At 43.5% G+C, this 23,561-nt stretch overlaps 1 protein-coding gene across 1 annotated transcript in view; it reads right to left on the bottom strand.

Annotated features, from left to right (window-relative positions):
- LOC128829950 (gap junction beta-6 protein) overlaps positions 1-8,001 on the bottom strand; it is a 39,993-nt gene extending 31,992 nt beyond the window's left edge. The window contains exon 1 of the mRNA XM_054015483.1: positions 7,944-8,001. The gene's annotated coding sequence lies outside the window, so the exon portion shown is untranslated. The remainder of the gene's footprint in view (positions 1-7,943) is intronic.
- Positions 8,002-23,561: the final 15,560 nt, after the last annotated feature.

The following is a 23,561-nucleotide window of genomic DNA, read 5'->3' as shown; positions in this document are numbered from 1 at the left end:
GGGGCCCGAACGTGAACACAGTTCTGTAATGGAGGCCACTCTGATGGTGAGTAAAGCAGAATAATGAACCTGTTTACGCCTAATTAATATGACCTATTATGCCAGCTGCCTGTTTGTGCCAGCATCAGTGTACCGACTCCACCCTGTCGTTTGTCATCCATTCTAACACCCAGTCTCTTTCCCATAGTCAGGCTCTGCCTCGACAGTATTTCCCCATTCTCAGGTGTTGCATAATATTCATGCCTATGTGTAGCACTTTGCATTTATCTTTATGGAACCTCACCTTATTGATTTCAGCCCATTTCTTCAATTTATTGGGATCATATGTTAGTCCTCTCCTTTGCAATCCCTCTCACTTCAGTAGTGTTCACAGATATAAGGCTTGATCCTTCACTCATTGAAGGCAAACTTTCATAGACTTTTGTGGGAATAAGATTGGGGCCCATATTTTTCACTCCATTCTCCAAGATACTAATGAAAATAGTGATTAACGCTGGTTCTAGAACTAGCCACTGCTAGACATGACTTGATTTCTTCTCCCAGTTTGATATTGTAGCATTTACATAGTGGTTGCCATTAAAAAGTCACCATTTGCCAACCGTTACTGCACTGTTACAGCTAAGACAGGGGTTCTCAATAGAGATTGCTTTGTTGACACCTCCTGTCCTAGGCTTGACTGTGTAGACAAGCTCCCTTCACACTTACATAACATCCCTGTTATAGGCAACAACAGCAATTGCTCCCACAGATAAGAAACACTGGAAAAGTATTTATGGCCTGCTATCTCTATTGAGTGCAATAGGAGTTTTGATGTTTCTTTAAAACGTTAATGACACAGACCGCTTTTGTTGTTCATTTCAACTCCTCCTCCCCATGCTCCAGAGACCAGCATTGTACATGGATCACAGTGTGGGAACCTCTCATCTAAGGCCTTATAGATTTATTTCCTGAACTACCACATAAATCTGTGAGAGACAAGGTGGGTGAAGCTTTCAAGCTAACTAGAGCTTTTTTTTAGGTATAAGCCCCACTTCACACCACTGTAATGCCTCTATATTAATAGTTTTCTCTAGTGTAATTAAATCAATTTAATTATACCAGTGCAGATATTCCTAATATAGACAATGCCACAGAAAGGTAGAATAAAAACTGCTAAATCAGGGAGCCTGTTACTTGATAACATGTTATAACAGTTGATCTTGCCAATGTAGATAGGATCATACTGTGTTATAATCATATTAACAAATTGTGTTTCAATTCTGAACATGATTAAGGTAAGACCAACTCATTTTATATCAAAGTTGGAGTCAATGTTCTAAAACATGATCCATCAATCCAAAAGCTTTGTCATCTCTGAGCCCAGCCCCTGTGAGCCGGGCACCTCCCAACCCAGAGCCCAGCTCCCCACCCAGCCCTGGGCAACAGCAGCCCCACCCCCAGGCAGCGACAGCCCATTGGCACTAACCATCACCATCACCCAGCAACAGCCCATTATGTAATTGCAAATATATACATACCATTAAAGCATTTAATATTTTTAAATAATGTATTTAGTGTATTTTCAAATAATTACAAATTAATTTTTGAATGTATTTCACTAGTTATTTTTTACATTTCCAAATATTTGTTACTATAGTATTGCAACTTTTTTTTTATGGAAGGGGCCCCCAAAATTGCTTTGCCCAAGGCCCCTGAATCCTCTGGGCAGCCCTGTATTACAGAATTGATCTATGCTGCATTCAGGCAATGTTCTACCTTTAGTTACTTGTTAATGAAGTTCTATGAAAAGTAAAGTAGGACTCTTCTGTTTTGCATATTTATGAATTTTGCTTATAAGGTTTTGAATGCAAGCTTTAAAAATACAACAAGCTAGAAGGTTAATTTGCTCTGGGACAATGAAGATGTTTGAAGTGGACCCAACCATATTAATTTAATTTTAAGAAATTAATTAAACCTGAAGATATGTTGTTTTAGCATAAACAAATACCAGCAAGGAAGAAATGACAATTTTTACCTCAACTTACTTAGGGGCCAGAGGATTATTATTAATACAAAAATGTAATAGGCCAGACTCTCACCTAATTTAAATTGGCATGGTTCCATTGAGTTCAATGGAGCTTCGCTGAGTTGCATGAGATGAGGATCTAAACCAGCATACTCAGTGCTAGTGACCTAACACTCAGTTGTGTATTGGCCTAAGTTCAAGGGATATCATTGTTGTATAAAAGATTTAGAACCCAGATGTTCAAAAGGTAATTAAGTACCTAACTCCATTGAAATCAATGGGAGCTACATGCCTAAATACCTTTGAGGAACTAGGCCTAGGACCCTATGTAAAGGAGGAGTCCCATTCCCTTTAATGTGCACATAATGCATAGTGGGGCCTCTTGGGACTAAAATGAAGGGTGCTTTACCATTAGTGGCAGAATCCAGCTGGGAATCATGCCATGTAGCAATCGGTTGTACCCACATTTCTGGACAAGCCTGTGCCATGGGTTTATCCATGACATAGCATCTGATATATGTGAAGGGGGCAATAGGCTTACCAGAAGTTGCGGTAGAGATTCTACTGAATCCATTTCCAAAGGGGATGCCAAGTTCTAGTACCAACACTCCAGCTGCTGAACACAAAAGTGGCCTTAGCCAGGAGCCGAGCAACATAAATGCCAAGCAACTTAGCAGTTCAGCACCCAGCTGGAAGTTGGCACCCAGGGCGACAGCCCTCCTTGCCCACTCCTAGAAATGGCCCTGACTGCACATCTAAGGGAGGACCTCCACTTCCAGTCCCAAACCCCATCTGTGGGCCACAAACCACTCAATGCCAGCTGGCAATAGGCTTACCAGAATATCCTGATATGTACATTCTGCTTTCCCAAAAAATATCATGTGAGGTCTTCAATAAAAGCCAGGGTCACACTGGTCATTAACATGGTTGTAAAATGTATGTACAGATAGTACGTAAGGAGTTATGTATGAAGTGAAAATATGATCATAAAGTCCATATCAAGGCAGCGCTGATAAACAGGTTTCTGACAGACAAAAGATGTTTATTCACCTGTCTTTCTCAGTCTGCATGCAATCAAGCATTATAAGCCATTTACATACAAAGTCAATAGGGGATATGAAATCAACAGGGAGGCAGGACACTGGAGAATAAGCTCTGAGGTACAGACAATGAACTTTGGGGAAGGAGAATGCAAGGATACACTGGTTTATCCTGCAGCTAGGAAGTAATTGAGCAATGTGATTACACTGATGAAAACGAGATCATAACTTGCCCTGATTGGAAACTCTGAAAAGGACATTTGCGTGAGATAAACTTCTTTAGACAGAAGGTTAGTCTGTTAAAATCATAATGATTTCTAGACACTAAACTTATTTTATATGTAACCCTTCTGTTTCTATTATCCCTTCTCACTATATCTTGAATCTTTGATAATCAGTGTATTGCTATTTTCACTATAAATATATCTCAGTGCTCTGGTATTATACAAAGTGCTGATCCTGAGTTGAATCACTGTACATTGTTCCTTTGTGGATAGCAGACCTGTTATTACTGTGAGTGTTCAGTCAATAAGGACCTGGACTCCACAGGCGGACATTTCAAAGGGGCTCAGGTGCTGGGGTACACCTGTTGTTAACTTGCAAGGCAAAGTAAGGGCTGGCATAGCCCAGAGGAGATTATTTGGGTGGCTGACAGGCTGGTGATGTCAGGGAGCTAGCACCCAGCTAAGCACAAGTAATTCTCCTTCTTGCTGGAAACAAGAAGGGGGGGTACACAAGGTGATTCACAGTCCTGGGTACCCCAAGGAGCATCACACCATCACAGTGATCTAACGGTGGTGCTCGCCAGCAGACAATGACTGTGGCCATATGTAGATCTTATTTACTGAGCTGCTCTCCAGTGCTTAACTTGTATCCTGTGCCTGTGTCAGAAGGATAAACTTCAGGTTTTTCAATGTATTTTTCCAAACACTTCCAATAGGCCTGAATCAGACAATATGGATAGTAAAGATATGAAAAAAAATCAACCTATAGTCCATCATCTTAAACTGTAAAACCTAGTTATGGCTATAGTACCTCAGAACACTGTCCTTGGAAAATTTAACATTGTAGAGACCCTCATAAGTATCACTCATTATGGGCTTGAAGCTGCATCCAGTGAACAATCTAGTGTAGTGATACTCAGACATCAGCGGTTCAGGAGCCAAATTAGCGATCAACATTACCCAAAAGAGCCACAGTAGTGTGAATTCATTGTTTCATTTACTATAGTACTATATATTCATATTCAAACAGTATGATGGGGAAATATTTAATTTTATATATTATTCTCACAGCAAATAGGTTAATAACTTAGTGCAAGTTGCTACCTTAATTGGTTAATAACAGTAAAAGCATCCTGATTAGTTAATAACTTTAATATCATGTGCTGCAAAGAGCCGCATGAGAGACATTAAAGAGCCACTTGCAGCTCATGACTCTCAGCCTGAGTATCACTGATCTAGTGCAATACAGATAAATCTCAAAAACACTAATAATACTGATTGATGTCTTGACATTGCACCCCATAAGACTTTATGCAAATATGCTTATGAATGTATATATGACATAACTGGAATATGTTTTAAATAGTCTTAGTAAGCCATTTGGTCAGCTTCTTGAGAAAGGAATGTGCAAGTCCACTGTGACGGGTTGGATCACAGAAACCCCCTTGGGGCTGCCAACTGATGTGCCAAGAATACTTCTGCCCCTGCTTTCCTGCCCTGGCAGCTTGGGACTTCAGTGCCCTGCCTGGTTTGAGCCAGACCTGCTAGCCTGCTGCAAACCCAGACCCAGGTCTGAACCACTTCCCCTAACAGCTGTAGACTTAATTGAAAGCAGCTTAAGAAATGTTCCTGTCTTTAACACTCAGATACCCAGCTCACAATGGGGTCCAAACCCCAAATAAAGCTTATACAGGGTAAACTCATAAATTGTTCACCCTCTATAACACTGATAGAGAGATATGCACTGCTGTTTGCCCCCCCCCCCCCAGGTATTAATACATACTCTGGGTTAATTAATAAGTAAAAAGTGATTTTATTAAATACAGAAAGTAGGATTTAAGTGGTTCCAAGTAACAGCAGACAGAACAAAGTGAATTACCAAGCAAAATAAAATAAAACATGCAAGTCTATGCCTAATACAGTAAGAAAACTGAATATAGATAAAACCTCACCCTCAGAGGCATTCCAGTAAGCTTCCTTTTACAGACTAGTCTCCTTCTAGTCCGGGTCCAGCAATCACTCACACTCCCCTGTAGTTACTGTCCTTTGTTCCAGTTTCTCTCAGGTATCCTTGGGGATGGAGAGGCTATCTCTTGAGCCAGCTGAAGACAAAATGGAGGGGTCTCCCAGGGGTTTAAATAGGCTTTCTCTTGTGGGTGGACACCCCTCCCTCCTCCTATGTAGAATTCCAGTTACAAGATGGAGTTTTGGAATCACATGGGCAAGTCACATGTCCATGCATGACTCAGAACTTACAGGTAGCAGCCATGGTTCACATGCTACCTTGAACATCCTCATGTAGACTTCTTATGTGGATTGGAGCCTTCCAAGATCCATTGTCCGTTAAGTGCTTCTTATTGGGCACTTAACTTGCAAATTCCTTTCTAAAGAAGCTGACCAAATGCCTTACTAAAGCTATTTAAAATCAAACAAGTATACAGCCAATATTCATAACTTTGAATACAACAATGACACATGCATACAAATAGGATGAATATATTCAGTAGATCATAACCTTTACATAGATATGTTACATGGCATATGTAGCATAAAACACATTCCAGTTATGTCATATATACATTCATAAGCATATTTCCATAACGTCTGATGGGGTGCAACGTCACAATGTCAATGTGAAAAGTTCCACTGACTGCAATGGCTCAGGATCAGTTGTTCTCTGTGAGTACATGGTAGATTTTTGTTATTAGGGAATGATTATGAAGATTAAAAAACCTGTTCCTTACCGGTGGAAAAGTAGTGTCTAGTTCCCTGTCACTTTTCAAACCTGGCGACAGCTGTAGCACTATCAGCTTTTATTTCTCCAGTCCTAGATTTTCCTTGGGATCTTATCAATAGACACCTGTTGTCCAGATAACCTACCTTCCAAATTACCAATCTCTAAACACAACTCATTCAAAGAGGCTCTTTCAAAGAGGTTTGGCCTTAGCTTTGGGATATTTTAAGAGTTGAGCAGTACTGAGCAGTATTTTTAAACAAGAGTGTCTCATAATTTTTAAGGGGTTTTACAATATTTAGAGCTTTTCTGCCGAAGCATCACATTCCGAAGTATCACGACTGGGTGCTCATTCATGTTATGAGGCTTAACACTGGAAACCCACGTATCAAAGGGAGAATAATCCCATAGCTTTCTAAAACCCCACTATTGATATTGTTCAAACTGCAAAAATTTAACCTGGGGAATCTCCCTGTTTTCACTCTCTAAGTCTTGTCTTAGGATCAAAAGCAGAGATTTGAGAATTAAAATAATAATACTGGCCTATCTCAGAGGCGTACTGTGAGTATTGGACTCTGAGTAACATGCTAATTGTTAATTAACTTACACAACAGTTTGAAAATGCCAAATGCTACAAATGTTATTATTAACAATATAAATAAGCTTGACAGAATTAGATTTTTTTTGACAAATATCAATGTTTATTTGTAAGCTTTATTTTTATCTATTTAAATTTTCACAGTTGTGCAAAATTATGGGTTGTAAGCATTTTTATTTCTATTTTTCTCAATTTAAATGTTCACAGTTGTAGGAAATTGCGAGGGGAGGGTCAGACAATTATTTAATGACAGAAGACGTTGAGATTCAAAAGTGAAAGCTTTATAACCATTAATACACAAATTGTCAACGTTACATGTCAACGTATACAAATTAAACAGCCTTAAATCAAACTCTACATTCTCTAGCAGCATTTTTGTTACTTTGCCTGTCTGTAAATTTCAATTATTATCAATGGAAACATTTTTTGCCAGATTGTGCATGTACGGTGAAATCAATGTTTATTGACATTTACCAATAAAAATCTAATCCTTTCAAAGCTAAGCTGTAACTGGGGAAGCCTGATTCCTCCTATGCATGTGCACTATACCAGGGGTTCTCAACCTTTTTCTTTCTGAGTCCCTCCCAACATGCTATAAAAATTCCACAGCCCACCTGTGCCACAACAGTGGGTTTTCTGCATATAAAAGCCAGGGCCGATGTTAGGGGGTAGCAAGCAGGACAATTGCCTGGGGCCCCATATCACAGGGGCTCCCGTGAAGCTAAGTTGCTCAGGACCCCAGGGTTCAGCCTATCTAACGCTGGCCCTGCTTGGTGGCCCCCCTGAAACCTGCTCGTGGCCTCCCAGGGGGCCCCGGACCCCTGGTTGAGAACCTCTGCACTAGACCATCTTCAAATGTCACCAGAGTATGTTTATTTTCTGAAACTTTTCCAGGTAATTAGTGCTGGGAAATACCCACTCTGAATCTATCCAGGTGTGATTCAATACCCACCATTTGGAATTCATTGCTTTATTCTATTGAAATGGAAGGATTTTTTTTCTTGGCAATTTAAGCCTTCCGGGTTAAATATTAGTTTAAGTATGTTTGCTTCATTATCCACCACAGCACTCAAAGGTAGTTTGCTGTTGGGATCATGGGGACCACAGAACTAAAAAGAAAATGTTACTTTGTACTAACAGTCACAGGACTTGATCGTACAACCCTTCCACACATGCATAATCCTGACTAGTGCAAATAAGGGTTGTGGGATCAGGCCCATAACTAGTGACCCACATACAAGAGCAATTTTAAAAGAAACAAATGTTATAATAACAAAATAAGGAGAAAAACTGTACATCACACACACGCATGCACACAATGTCAAAGTTACGCTAGATTTACCTTGATGTAAGCCAGAGCAGAAATTTGGCCCAAGAACTTTAAACATTTCTATCTGTCAAAAAAAAGACCGCTCTGGTAGAGGAATTTGATCAAGGACACACACTTCCTATACAGATAGGCTATCTGTTGTCTTCACTGGTTCAGTCAGGTGCAGTTACCATCAGCTTTTTCAAAACTGAAGTGAATGCTTAGCTCTGTGAGTTAGCGAAACTATTTATAGCTTTATTTTGAACATGCTGTTTGTGTTACTGTGATTAGGCTCCATTCTGTGGAGGGAGAAAAATGACTGCTTTAGACTTGATCATATGTAAAAAAAGAAAACAAATTAGTTTAAAATAAATTAAGCCATCTTAAGATATGAAACAAAAGCCATGTTAGGTATGAGAGCCATTTTCCAATGATCAAGTTTAACAGAACAATTGCTGCATCTTAATTCCAGACAACCCCTATTCAGAACTCCAACCTAATTGTTATCTTAGATTTTCTAGCACTCACCACCATAGTATCTAATCACTCTATTAAAAGCCGATCTTTCTCCCAAGGCCTACGGATTTTCATTTTTCTCCCTCTGCAGGGAGCATATTATTAAATGCTCATCACTGTGCTCATGAGCTATAGTCTGCAGGACAGACGCTATACAAAGTATGGACTGATTGTTAACTCTTAAACTGTTGCTGGATCAAGTCCTAAAGTTATAATTTGTGCATGGATTTATGAAACCCAGGAGAGTGGGATCCAAATTAGTCCTAAATGTGTCTTGATTAACTTAGACTCAGGTCCTCAAATGTATTTAGGCTCCTATTGATTTCAATGGGAATGGCAGCTAAATACCTTTGAGGAGCTAAGCCTTAGCTCCTTAAACTGTTTCCTCCCTTCTTCTATGGCTACTTCTAGATATCACATTGTTATACAGCCCGCGGTTCTTGATCTGACTTGCTTTTTTTTTTTTAAATAAATGAAAGGCTTTTGATCAGACCAGCTATGGCAGCTATGACCAGACTGACAGATAAAGCAATTTTCTATCATATCATTGGGAGGCCTTATTGAATTACATGTAAGTATTTTTGGGGCCATTGTATAAAATCAATGGTTTATGTATTATTGTATGTAACCTCTAAGGGGGGGGAGATGTACAGAGGTGAGATCAGGGGGGTTCAAAGGACTGTACTGAACAATGTGCCAGACAAGAATGGACTTTTGGAACAAAAGTGTTAAGTGATTTTCCTGGGGAATATCTATGGGGAGGTGAATGCAAATTCCCTACCTCTGGTTATACAAAAACCCAGCCTTTTGGAGCTACACACTGAAGAGTGGGTCATTGTCTGCTGATTGCCTGTTAGATGAGGCCGAGATCAAAGGCCCAAGCTGCATAAAGTAAAGACTGAGCTATTCATGGGAGTTCTGGCTCTGAATCTGAGACAGTTATGAACTTGTAACCACAGAGAAAACACAGCTGTGGTTTTTGAAGAACTATCACCTACCAGAGCCTGAGGTTGGAGTTGGGTGATCTCTGGTAAGCTTTTTAGCACACATGTAGGTTCTTTTATTGTTTTTAATATGTTTCTCTGTAACACTTTCACCTTAAGAATAAATGTGCTTGCTTAGAAACAGCTGTGTGGTAACTGCAGGCAATTATGCTATTAATACCCTTGGGAGAGAAAGCAAAGCCCAGGTGCTGGCTAGTTGAGGCAGTCTGGCTTGTGGGAGATACCACAGTGTAAGCAGGGAACCGCACAACCTGGAAAGACCCTGGTCAGGAGGGAGAAAGACACAGGTCTGCCCAAGAGAGGCAATGGCTAAGGCAGCCTAGAGTGGGTGCCTTCGATGGACCATGGAGGGAGAATGGATGCAGTTGCCCTGAACTGTGACAACCAGTATGTTACAGTCACAAGAGAAGATCCTTGACTTGGCCAGAAAAAGATGATTATGGTGAGATGTATTGAATATTTTCATTGGTCTCTGACTTGCCCCCGCTCCTCCTGCGTCCATGTTTACTGCTGAAACTATAATTATTCACAACAAAGCAATCTTAACTATTACAGGGAGTAGATGGGGCACTAACTCTGTAAGTGATCACTTCTAACGTCCCCAACGTCCTGAAGGACAGGTAAGGAAAAAACAAAAGACTAAGAGACAGATCCTCAGCTGGCATCAATTGTCATTTCTCCTTTGACTTCAAATGGGGCTCTGGTACAATCTACACCAGCTGGGTATCTTCCCCTTAACACCTGAGGGCCTGATCCTGCAAAGTCATGTAGACTTAGGTGAGCAGCCATCGAAACTACTGGTGTAAGTAAATGTATTTACATACAGAAGTATTTGCAGAATCGAGCCCTAACTATGGAATGCCACCTATCCTGAGTCATGGTGATTTCATGGTGCATTAACAAAAGTTACAACTGTCCTAATATATGAAATCTCCACTAACATCCACTAAGTGAGCACAAGACAGAGTAGCAAGTAATCTCCCTGTCAGAAAGTGGCTCTAGTAGTCAAGAAAAGAAAATCTAGCTGAGATCCCACTTTTTCTCATTAACTAAAGCAAATATTTACCAGTGTTTAACTTGTTGCTTACTCTTATTTTTTTCAGGATAAAGAGCAAAGAAACTGTCCCGTATCAGTTCCCAGCTTTCCTGCAATGCTCAGGTTGAATTCTGTGTTCTATTTCTACTCTTACGGACTGTCAGGATTCCAAAATGTTAGTAAAGAAAAAACTATTGCATCTGTTTTTTCAAGGAACAAAAATTGCACAATAATCTCACTTTTGGCATCTCACTGGAGGGAACAGTAACAACCCCCAAAGAAAACAATGAACAAAACCTTGAAGATGTGTACATTCCTGAGCTACCACATGGTCTTCTTACTGTCACCCTTGCCCTTGCTCTTCCTTCTCCACATCACCCCAGGTCTGTTTATGCCCATTGTGGTATCATGTCAAATCTAGATAGTGCACTTTTCAGGGCAAGGATCATATTTTTTACTTGTTTTTGTGAAGAATTTGTTAAAATTAGTTACCACTAATTATGATACTAGATTTTTTGATTCCCCAGTTTTACATCAACTGCAAGACTTTGTAACGTGCCACATTTTATCATAAGCTATTTCCAGCATATACACATTGTGCTGCCAACTTCTAGTCACAGAAACATCATGGAAGTTTTAAGGGGGGGGAAAAAGCACTTTTGTGTGAAAAGTACAGTATAGAAAAGATATGTAAAGAGAAAAAATATTGCAATATATAGCCCAGCATATGCCTTTCTTATTACTAATTCTTATTACTAATTTTTCAGAGAAGTCTTCCCTTGTAAAATAACTCTGAAAAGTACAGATCCATTTTTCCAGGTTCAACTATCACATTTTTTTTCAAGTTGGCAAGGTTGAACTCTGTCACAAAACAGAAAACTGAGCCAAAACACCAGCTATATTTTCCAGCTCTTGGAGATATAATATCGTCCCAATCCTACACATACTGTGCCTAACTTTAAACATGAGTAGTCCTATTGACTCAATGGGATTACTCATCAGATTAAGGTTAAATTTGAAGGATTGGAGTTTATATCAGCAGAACAAAAATGAGTTGTAAAAAGATTGCAGTGCAGTCTTGAATACATAGGACTGCATTGTAAAGTGATTGCTATATGCACATTTTTGTGGCCATGTAAGGTGTTATGACTGCATTGCCAAGGAACTTGATTGGCAACCCAAGAAGGATTTTGTCAGTGTGGTAAACAGCATAGATTTTACCCTAAAGCAATAAGTAACACATTATTTCCAGAGAGTAGTACCTTATTCTTGCTAGGATTTGTGTTTTCATTAACTTTTTTTGCTGTCTTTCATCATCAACCTGTGTATATCTGATAGGCATTATTATTATTTTGTTTTTTATATCAATGGTGTTAGTATCAAACAGCCCAAAACAAGGATCAGGGCCCCACTGTACTAGGTACTATACAAACAAATATCATAAAGATAATCCATACTCGAGGGATCACAATCTAGGATTTAGGCTAGCGTTTCTCAGATGTGGCCACCAGGGGCTTTTCTTGTGGCCACAGCCTCCGGGGCTGGGAGGGGAGGGCAAAGTAATGCCCCTGCCCCCTCTAGGGGTGCCAGGTTTCCAACCGGAACACCCAGTCAAAAAGGGATCCTGGTGGCTCTAGTCAGCACCGGTGACCGGGCCATTAAAAGTCCAGTTGGTGTGGGGCTGGCAGGCTCCCTATCTGGCTCCACACGGCTCCCCAGAAGTGGCGACATGTCCCTTGGATCCTAGGCAGATGGATGGCCACAGGGGCTTCGTGTGCTGCCCCCGTCCTGCCTCGAGCGCTGGCTCCGCAGCTACCATTGGCCGCGGGCGGAGGCAGCACACAGAACTGTCTGGCCGTGCCTCCACCTATGAGCCAAGGGACATGTCACTGCTTCCCAGGAGTCACATGAGGTAAGCCCCGCCTGGACCTCATACCCCTTCCTATGCCCCAGCCCCCTGCCCCGAGCCCCCTCCCCCACTCCACCCCAAATTCCCTCCCAGAGCCCATACCCCTCACCCCCTCCTGTGCCCCAAACCCCAGCCCTGAGTTCCCTCCTGCACCCAAACACCCCCCAGAGCCCATACCCCTCACCCCCTCCTGTGCCCCAACCCCCTGCCCCAGCTCAGAACCCCTTCCCGCACCCCAAACCCTTCATCCTCGGCCCCACCTGAGTCCACACCCCCAGCCAGAGCCCTCACCCCCCCTTGCACCTCAACACCCTGCCCCAGCCCAGATCCCCCTCCTGCACCCTGAACCCCTCGTTTCTGGTCCCACCACACAGCCCACACCCCCAGCCCAGAGCCCATACCTCTTCACACACCCCAACCCCCTGCCTCAGCCTGGAACCCACTCCAAACCCCTCAACCCCGCCCCCCAGCCTGGAGCCCCCTTCTGCACCCCAAATCCCTCATCTCTGGCCCCACACCAGATCCCACACCCCCTGCAACACCCCAACTCCCTGTCCCAGCCCGGTGACAATGAGCTAGTGAGTGAGGGTGGGGTGCAATTAAAAAGTTGGCAACCCTATTCCTGTCTCTGTTCCTCCTGGATGTACCATCTTGGTGTTGGTTCCTGGGGCCGCCAGCAGGGGTTGGGTCCTGCCCCCTCTGGAGAAACCTGGGGCACAATGCTGGAGAAGCAGGCAGCCAGTTAGTTCCCCGCCTTCCCAGGGGCGGTGGGGCTCAGGCTTTGGCCTTGAACCCTAGGGTGGTGGGATGGCAGGCTCCAGCCGCACAGTTTCAGGTTTCAGCCTCGGGCTCCGGCTACATGGCTTCAGGCTCCAGCCCTGGGCTCCAGCTGTGCGGTGGCAGGCCTTAGGCTCCAACAGCGAGGCTTCAGACTCCAGCGGCCTGCTGCCTCCCCGGCCTCCCACCCAGGGCTTAATTTGTCCCCAGGCTTGGCAGGGTTGAGTAAGTCTGCTGTGCAAAGTGATACTTGTATATTAGTTAATATCACTTTTCACAACAGACTTACTAGCTAGCAATAAATAAATTACAATAATTTGGATGTGTATATGTGCATATTTATTTGGCTTTCCTAAAGCTAATTAAGTATTTTAGGAAAAAGTGTGAGAGCAACCACCAGCAAGAGTTGGTGGCCGCACTCTGAGGCCACCAAAACATGTGTCCTGAGAACCCCTGATTTAGGCATTGCACAAAAAGGCACGGCTCAATCCTGCAAGATGCTGAGCACTCTGTGCAGTTCAGAGAAACACCTAAGCACATGCTTAACTTTAAGCAGATGAGAAATCCCTGACCATCTAAAATTGAGCTAAAGTTGTTATCCAACATCTACAGTAGAAAAGAGTTGAGTAATAATAAATAATAAAATAATAGGTACAATATTAACTTTTCCTTGTCATGAAACTTGCTTCCTGATAAAGTGGTCCTCTCAATGAGAAGGCTAGAGCACCCTTGTCCCTAGAACATATGATGAAATGGGGAGGCCAAGAAAACTATCTAATTTTCTGAACAGACTGTTTATATATCACAACAGTGCTGATGAGTGGGAGGAGTCATGTGTCATAATAAAAACAATGAGGCATGCCAACTATGATCTACTCCCATTGTATGTCCTGTGTGATCTTTATTATACATCAGTGAAGTGGAACCACAGACAGGTCACCAGAGCCGCCCAGAGGATTCAGGGGGCCTAGGGCAAAGCAATTTCAGAGGCCCCTTCCATAAGAAAAAGTTGCAATACTATAGAATACTATATTCTCGTGGGGGCCCCTGCAGGGCCTGGGACAAATTGCCCCACTTGTCCCCCCTCTGGGCGGCCCTGCAGGTCACTAGTACAGCTGAAGAAATGGGTATTCACCCACGAAAGCTCATGCTCCTATACGTCTGTTAGTCTACTAGTCTATAAAGTGCCACAGGACTCTTTGCTGCTAGTACAGCTGAAGAGGTCATGCAGGAGGGCAGCTAGTGATGGGGGAAACTAAAGATTCAGAGTCTGCGTTAGGTTTGGGCTGCCAATTTAGCACTATTCACACAAAATATTTTTTTTAAAAAATCAGGGGGGGGAAGTGTAATAGAAGGGGCTGTAAAACTGGGAGAACAAGGGTTGAGACACTGCCTGAGTCCCATGACAGATACAGAATATGGGTGGCAAAAATGGCAATGACAGAATATTTTATTAAGCTGCTAAAACTGCAGCATGGTTCTGAGGAAACAGCACTAGAGTGGGAGTCTGGAGACTTGGGTGCGAGGGTTAGCTCTGCCACCAAACTTTTATGTGATCTTGAGCAAGTAACTGTGGCTCAGCTTCCCCATCTGTAAAATGGGTGTGATGGTACTTGCTTCCTTTTATAAAGTGCTTTGAGATCTATGGCTCAAAAGTACTACACAAGAGCTAAGCATGGATACCATTCTTCCCAGATCGCAGGGACACCCAGCTGATGGACACATTGGAAATGGGTTTCAAATAAATACACAGATGTACTGAAACTTTCAGAACACCCATGGCTCTCAGTTTAATTCTGTGCTTACCATTTAGAATGGAACCATCAGGCAGCTGGGTGAACTTTGACATTTTTATATTTTTTTCTTAAATTGCAGCTGGTTGGACTAATGGAGTATATAGCCACATGTGAACATAAAGAAAGGGATAAGAGAAAATATTAACTTCTTCTTTAGCACTGTATTATACTCTTCCTCCACGAATGGACAATGCTCCTTGTCATGTTACTGTATTGTACAGATTTGCGGTCAGAGCAGGCAATGGCCTCCTTAGAGGAAATGCCAAATTTGAATGCATCTCCTTTATCAATGTCATCGTTCTAGGACTAAAAAGACAACAGTATTTTGCATGCACTGTGGAGCAAGGATAATCTGTATTCCGTTTTTTCTAGGTATTAATTTTATAAACGTGGAAGCTCATGCACTATGGTGATGGGAAGGTCAGGGGAGGGAGAGAGAGAGATTCTTCCCTTTGCACAAAACTGCAGAGAGATTTAACAGGATGGAATCAGTAAGTTTCCTCTTTAAAAATTCAGCATTCATGAGCATTTGCTGAACAAAGGCAAAAATGTCAATTGAAAGGGAGTGTCAGTAATAACATACCTGCTCTCCCACTGCTATGCTTTCACAGAGTTGTAAAGAAAGAAAACTACAATTTTGCCTGAGGAAAGTGGGATTCAGAAAGTTTAAAGGATTTTTTTGGAATGTGAGATGAGTTAAATGCTTCCCTTAGAAACTACTGCCCATATACTGATGTGAGTATAATGCTTAACCCAATAGCTGCAAGAAAACAGTCAGAGAAGAACTCCAGGAAAACTTCTGAGGCTTCATCTTCAGAGGAAGAGACTGGAGACATGGAAGACCAGGAGGACAAATAAGCAGAGAGTAACTCTCAAGAATGTCTACATGGGGCTACTTACATGTCCCTCTTAGGCAGAAGAGTCCTGGTTTTTCAAAAGCTGCATCCTTCACATTCCAACATTATTGAATGCAATTTTTTGCTAAATTTGCTGGGCTTGAACCTGTCTCCTCTGCGCACTCTCTGTTATCTTACAATCCAAACAAAAATAGAACAGTATTAACAAGGTGTGAGCTAAACTTCACAATTCAGTCAAACTTCCCCTCCCTTTCTTGCATTGGCATCATGTCTGTTCTGACTGTAAGCTCTTAAAGGAAGAGATTTTGTCTTCCTGTCTTTCAGGAGGGTGCCTAATGCACTGTTGGCTTTATACAAAAGATTAATAATTATGTAATATTCTATTGCCCTTTTGTTAGAAGGAGAAACTGGTGCAATCCAACTTACTTACAAAGACTGTACACAAAGTCCTGCTTCCTTGAACACAGTAGGAACAAACAACACCAGGTAGTTTCCTGGCTCACAACTTCAAAACCCACCTCTACAGCCAATCCTGTGCTCCAAGGAACTATGTCTTTTGCTCACCCTCAGGACCACTCTGACAACTACCTCTCTTGCTGTCTGTAGCTAGCTTTCTTTTGGTTTTCTCTTTGCTTTTGGCCACTCACACACACAGCTGCAACCAATCAATCCACAAGCTCCTGCATTTGTAATCAGTCCCCAGGAAAACCCAAGGTTTATCTTCTGCTCAGGACTTGCCATACTGGCCAGTGACTTCTATTGCTTCAGCTATCACTGCACTAAAGAAGCTAAATTGTTCCCTCTCTTTAGTCTGAATGAAGGATACTTAGTACATCCATTGACTTTAACCATGTCTGAGGTAATTTTATTTTATTGGACCAACTTCTGTTGGTGAGAGGCAAGTTTTCTACCTACACAGAGCTCTTCTTCAGGTCTGGAGACCAGGGTCTGGAGTCCTGAAGAAGAACTGTGTGTAGCTCAAAAGCTTCTTTCTTTCATCAGCAGAAGTTGGTCCAATAAAAAGATATTACCTCACCCACTTTGTCTCTCTAATATCCTGGAACTAACACAGCTACAATAAGACTGTATTTAACAGGTCTGTAATTTATCTATAGATCAAAGACATGGCTGATGGCAGCCATTAGCACCTTCCAGCATAACAATAATATATTTGCATTTGCCCTTCTCCCGCTTACTTTTGCACTGCACAGTGAAACCCGTACAAGGCAAATACCTGAATTAAGAGACAGCCCAAAAATCTGAGTTCAGTTCGGCTACACCAGGGGTGGCCAAACATACTGACCCTCTGAGCCGCATCTGACAATCTTCAGAAGTTCGAGAGCTGGGGCACAACTGCAAGGGCTTGGGGCTTCAACCCCACTCCTGCTGAAGCCCTGAGGCCCAGCAGGCACGCCCTGCGGGGCTGAAGCCCCAAGACACCCACCTCCACACACAAACACTGGGCAGAAGTTACTACCCCACCATCCCAATGCAAAGCAGAGATCCCAAGCTCTCTTGCCCCTCCCCCCCCGGTCTGGTAGGTGGAGAATGGGAGGAATGTGGTGGGCTCTGAAAGCCAAACTTTAACTGTAAAAGAGCCGCATCTGGCTCGCGAGCCACAGTTTGGCCACCCCTGTGCTACATCTTTAATAGGTGGCCACGTTGGTGGAGCAGCCAATTTTTGTTGGTCTCTTGTATGTAACTATTCCTGCTCTTCCCTTTCTTTCTTCTCACCCCCTCCATTTCATGCCCAAATATTGATGCCAGGGAGGGAGAGGAAGTGTTTAGGGTGGCTCATGAGTGTAGAACTAAAGATCAATGGGATGAAACTGAGCACAAGAAAATGTGGGCTTGAGAATGAAGACAGGGAGATCTAATGGTGAGTTTTACGAGCCTCTTAGTGAGAGTGGTGGAAGTTCTATAACAAGAGTAATTTAAAACTAGACTTAGCAAAGCCCTGGAGAATATACCACAATAGACCCTTTCCCTGGGAATCAGCAAATTAACAAAATAAGTCCTGGTCTACCCTTAAAAATTAGATTGACCTACCTATGTCACTCAGGGCTGTGAAAAATGTCATGCCTCTAGTGCAGTGGTTAGGTCAACCTAACCCCTGGTGCAGACACAGCTAGGTGGATGGAAGAAATTTTCCCTCAGCCTAGTTCCCTTGTTCTCCCAAACTAGCTACCTCCTCTTGGAGAGGTGGATTTACTACATGGGCAGAGCTGGAGCTGAGCCACTGTAGCACTTGTTGTGTAGACATAACCCCACAGAGCAAACACAATAATACAGACGGTGATACAACGTCACAGAACTGTGTCTGTTCATTCAGTAACCATTTATGATAATTCTGCTTGTTCTGTGACCATTAGTAAACTCTTGGTAATATGAGATCTCACTTACATACTTGGCTCTTAAATCTCTGTGGCAGGAGCAAACCTACACCACAGAGGGAATGGACTAGCTGAGCTAACACCTGCAGCAGTACTATGGAGCACAAAAGTGCCGCATCGATGGAAACCCAAAGCTGCTCTGCACAGCAGCATCTTACAGAATAAACTGCCTGTTGTCATCGTCACATGCAACTGGGATTAAACTGATCACTGGTGAATTGTAAAGAGGGAAAAGTTAATGGGTTTGTAAACATTGCTTATTGTGAGCTTGCCAGACTTGAAGGGTCAATGGGAATACTAGCTAGCAAAGTCAACCAGCTGATTCGTACTGTACAGTGATTTGGAGGGATTAATCTGAAGCACGTAGCAGCCAACCAGAGTCTGTGTATGAGTATGTGCCCCAAGGAAATGTGTTTGTAAAAAAGGGGGGAGGGGAGGGCTTTGACAGCTGAGCTTGGTAAAAACCAAACAGTAACAAACAGAAATTATTTCAGAGTAGCTGGCAATGCCAACATGAAAACGTGACAATGCAAACACAGCCAGTCGCTGCCTCAGTTACCTTTGTGACCTAAAACCAAGGCAGTTTAACCTACGCTCACATTCTCACCACTTCCTGGCACCCTGGCCCATCTCATTCTTCCCCTCCCACAACCACTCACCACACACACACCATCCAATCCACTCCTCTTCCCCAACCCAACCACAGGGAGGGTGAGAGGGACTTGGCCGCTGGTCCCAGGATTCTTACAGCCTGGGGAGCAGCCCTAGGCTCTTCCCTGGCATTCCCGTTTAGGGAATGAGAGGGGCTCCAGCCAGGAAAATCAGCTCAAGCCTTCTCTCCTCTTGCCCACACGAGAAGGTGGCCAAAGCCACAGGCATCTCCTCTTCCTCTCCGAGCCCAGGAAGGCCTCTACAGAAGTAGGCAATGCTTTGTTCTCATTCCCCTTCGGGGGCCAGAGATCACGAAACTGCTAGGACATTTTCTCACCCCTCATGGCGGGGGCAGAGGTTTTCCAGTACCAGGGAGACAAGTGTACAATGGTTCTGGGGGTTCAGCATAGAACTGTATGCAGGATGAGTAGGAGCACTACTTGGTACTTCTCTCTGCTCAGGCTCACACACCACTGAGCTGGCCACACATCTGGCCTTGAGGTTCAGAAAAGGGGCTAGCTCATCAGGTGAAGGCCTGGCTGCCCAATCAGTAGAAAAGATGACCTGTTTTCCCTTTCCCTAGTGTCCCCAGTCTGTGACCATGATCAGTCTCAGGAAAACTTGAACACAATATCTTTGGTTTAGACAGCCAAGCCTTGGGAAAGATCCAGCACTTTGTGGTCACTGAGGGAAGGAAAAGCCTGTCACTACAGAAGACCCTGGTCCTGTGTTCCTCAAGAAGGGGCAAATCCTGCTTCCTCATTCATGGAAGACCCTGAACACAGAGGAAATCGAACAATTCTGCTGCATGGGGGCAAGGAGAGTGGGATGAGGACAGTTTGCCAAGGGGCTTATATGCTTTGGGTCCCATAAAATACACCACCTGTGTCCCAGTGTGGAGGGCGACGTGAGGGGCAGGCTGGGGGAAGGGTGTGGCTGGTGGATCTGTGACCATACTGATTTCTTGACCCAACTCTCCCATGTCTCTGATGGGGGGAATATCAGGCACAGGGGCTACTAGAATTCTGAGGTTGCAGTAGTTACACAAAGTGGCCCGATAGGGAAGATTCCTCAGGATTTACTTGAACTGTACAATGGGTCCAGGCCAGTACACTGTGGTTCTAGTCTGAAAAGCGATTCCATAAGACTGGCAGCTTTTTACTCACCAGATGTGTATGTTCAGAGTCACATCTGCTGACAGCAGTGACTTCAGATAACTCTATACCACTTCTTATTCTTTCTAGCTAACTCTGCAGAGCCGAAAGAGCTGACTGCCAGAAGCTGAGCCTGGATGACAGGGGCTGGATATACACTTGATAATGTCCCTGTTCTGGTCATTAGCTCTGAAGCATCAGGCACTGGCCACTGTCAGAAGACAGGATACTGGGCTAAATGGACCAGTGGTGTGACCCAATATGGCTGTTCTTATGAGAGAGAGTGTCAGATTCAATTCCTTCTTGTACAACATCATCAGAATTCTAATTACGGGCCCCATCATTTACATCATTTATAGTGCAAGCCCACTATAGGCAATAGAGTTACACAAGTGTCACCAAGGGCATAATCTGGAGACAATGAGCTTACACAGACACAACAGGAATTCCTATGAAACATTGGAAGAATTTACCAAGAGTTGTGAGGGATTCTCCATCACCAGCAATTTTTAAATCAAGATTGGATGTTTTTCTAAAAAAATTCTTCTAGAAATTATTTGGGTGAAGTCCTATGGCCTGTGTTACACAGGAGATCAGACTAGATGTTCACAATTGGCCCTTCTGGCGTCTTGAAATCTATGAAATGGAGGGCATAGTGTGGCCTGCAGAACATTTATTACCGTGGTAATGATGATGTACGAATTGGAAAGCTCTCAGACCCCAGAATGACATTGCAGGGCTGGGTGTTAGAAAAACCATCCATTTACTTGTCAACTGACCACATTGTATCTGGAGCCACAATAAACAGAGAACTCCACAGTGCCACTGGGACATGGATCTGAGGACTATCTGTGCGTCATGAGAGAACAAGTGTCAACCTTCATGTAACCTGAGTCTGTTTGGCAATCCTGATGTTCTACTTTCTGCAAGGATTAGATTGCTACACAGAGATGCATGCAAAGGAGCAGAAAAGGTTGGGGAACATTCCCTGTGGGCCAGTAAAGCACATGTTCCCAACTCTTCCTGCTATTTCAACTGCAGCAGAACAACAACAAAAGGTGTGGCTTTCCCATATTGCAAAATGCCTGCCCACGCAGGGGTGTGTTGGTTTGAAGGCTCCGCCCCAGGGATCTGGGGTCACTTCACTCTTGTGCTAGGGAAAAGACTTCAGGAGTTTTTATTGTGAACAATTACTGCACAGTGGTGATTTTCTACAAGGTGAATTATCTGCAAAGCATGTCCCTGGTTTACATGTATGATTACAGGAATTTTGAATTGGAAGCCTTATCTAAACAAAGATCTTATCTCCATAGTAGCAGGGACTAAACCCATGTGTTCATTGTCAATCAAAAACACATTTTGTAGATGGAAATTCAAAGATGCATGGAATGAATGAAACAATACTGACAGGTACATAAGCATTGCAAAACCTGTTCACACCCGTGATTCATCTAGTCCAGTATCCTCTGTCTGACAGTGACCAATATCGGATGCTTCAGAGGAAGATGCAAGAAACCCTGCAGTGGGCAGTTATGGGATAACTTGCTCATAGGGGTGTGGAGTATGGTATACTCTATTAAAATTGTAAGCTACCATTTTAAATGCTCAGGGATTTCCTGGCCTTGCTTGCAGGCAGGGGGCTCTATGTAGGGAAGCATGCAATCATATCCAGAGTCAGTTTTCAGAAAGCCAGCATAGAGTAAGATGGGGTGCATTGTGCCACTGGTTTAGGGAGCAGCCTGCTTTGTCTCTCTCTGGTTTGGGGTTCTTGTGTGTTATTGTCCTGAATTCTAAGCAATACAGTAATATTACATTGCAACCTTCCTGCAAGAGTATTTGATATTTGTATCTAATTTCTCTGTTTGACTGCCATGAACATAACAAGGAGATGCCCTGAAACATGCAGGTTTAACTGAACAAGTTAATAAGAAGACAAGATTTTTGCATTTTTGTATCCAAGATTCATTTTAACTAAGAATGTTCTCTAGAGTTTCCATCTTTGGGGAGGATTTCAGGAGGGAGGAAAGGTCTCATTCCACATAAAACAGAAAAAAAAAGAAAAGTAGAGAGTTCTTCCAGAGAAGGATCAGCATTCTTTGGATCCTCCCCTCCTACTTTCCCACCCTGAAGGACCCACGCTGCAACCGCAACTCCTTTAAGCAGGAGAGAGGGTGGGATGCCCAACACCTCTTTAATCAGTCACTGGGGGGTGACTGTCAAGTGACATCAGTTGGACTGTATCCAGAAGGGCTGAACACGTGACCTCTGGATACAGTGCCAGCTTGAACACTCCTTGGCACTACAGAACACTAATGAAAACACTATGTTTATGGAGCCCTTTCCACTTAAGGATCTCAAAGCCCTCTACAAACATTAATGAAAGGGCCCTCTCACCCAGGGAAGTGTTCTTTCCTGGAGGCACAATGAAGCCCAGAGAGGTTAGATAACTTGCCTGAGGTCATAGAGGAGATCTGTAACAAGGCCAGGAAAAGACCCTAAGGTCTGGTCTATACTACCCGCCTGAATCGGCGGGTAGAAATCGACCTCTCGGGGATCGATTTATCGCGTCCCGTTGGGACGCGACAATCGATCCCCGAATCGGCGCTCTAACTCCACCAGCAGAGGTGGTAGTAAGCGCCGCCGACAAAAAGCGGCAGAAGTCGATTTTGCCGCCGTCCTCACAACGGGGTAAGTCGGCTGCAATACGTCGAATTCAGCTACGCTATTCACGTAGCTGAATTTGCGTATCTTAAATCGACTCCCCGCTGTAGTGTAGATGTACCCTAAGTCTATTGATCCATGGACCTGTGTTTTAACCCAAGACCATCCTGCCTCTAGGCCAATTCCATGTAGTTTTAAACACTCTTTCCTCTGTCTCTCCCAAGTACTGGGGAAGAATGTGATTATGATTAATACACAGGGCTCAGATTCAGCCCTGAGTTGCATGAATGCAGCAAAGCTGTCTTCAGTGGGACTGCATGGATGCAAGTGAGAGCACAGGTCGACCCACTGTGTCTTCTTTACACCAGGACTCTTTGCCTATCATACTAAGATGCCTCTTATAGTGTGGGAGCTGAGGGGAAGCAGAATGCAGAGAGAGGCAAACTGAATATAAAAATGCGTTAAACAGCACGAATATTGGTTCTGTTGGCCCATCTCAGGTTCAGCCCAGCAATTTTCAGCTGCATTTGGATGGCTGAGAGTTTGACTGGCCCATCCCATGGCTGCTGACAGTGCATTGCTGGCAGCAGAAGCTGTTTTGTTTTCCCTGGAGGCCAATGATTCCCCCGCCCCGCTCAGCTGTGTGAGGGCAGAGAGAGATTAAAAATGAGACCAGTGATCATGGCCCCCTTTCCCACTTTCCCTGGAATAGAGATAGGAGTGAAGAATCTCCTGCCAATAGTGCCTCTGAGCTAGGGTGACCAGATAGCAAGTGTGAAAAACTGGGACAGGGGGTTGGGGGGTAATAGGTGCCTATATAAGACAAAGCCCCAAATATCGGGACTGTCCCTATAAAATTGGGACATCTGGTCACCCTACTCTGGGCTGGCCTCCTGG

Source organism: Malaclemys terrapin, chromosome 1, assembly GCF_027887155.1.
Source record: "Malaclemys terrapin pileata isolate rMalTer1 chromosome 1, rMalTer1.hap1, whole genome shotgun sequence".
Taxonomy (NCBI): Eukaryota; Metazoa; Chordata; order Testudines; family Emydidae; genus Malaclemys; species Malaclemys terrapin.
The sequence above is the reverse complement of the archived record's forward strand: the minus strand, read 5'-3'. Positions and strand labels throughout refer to the sequence as shown.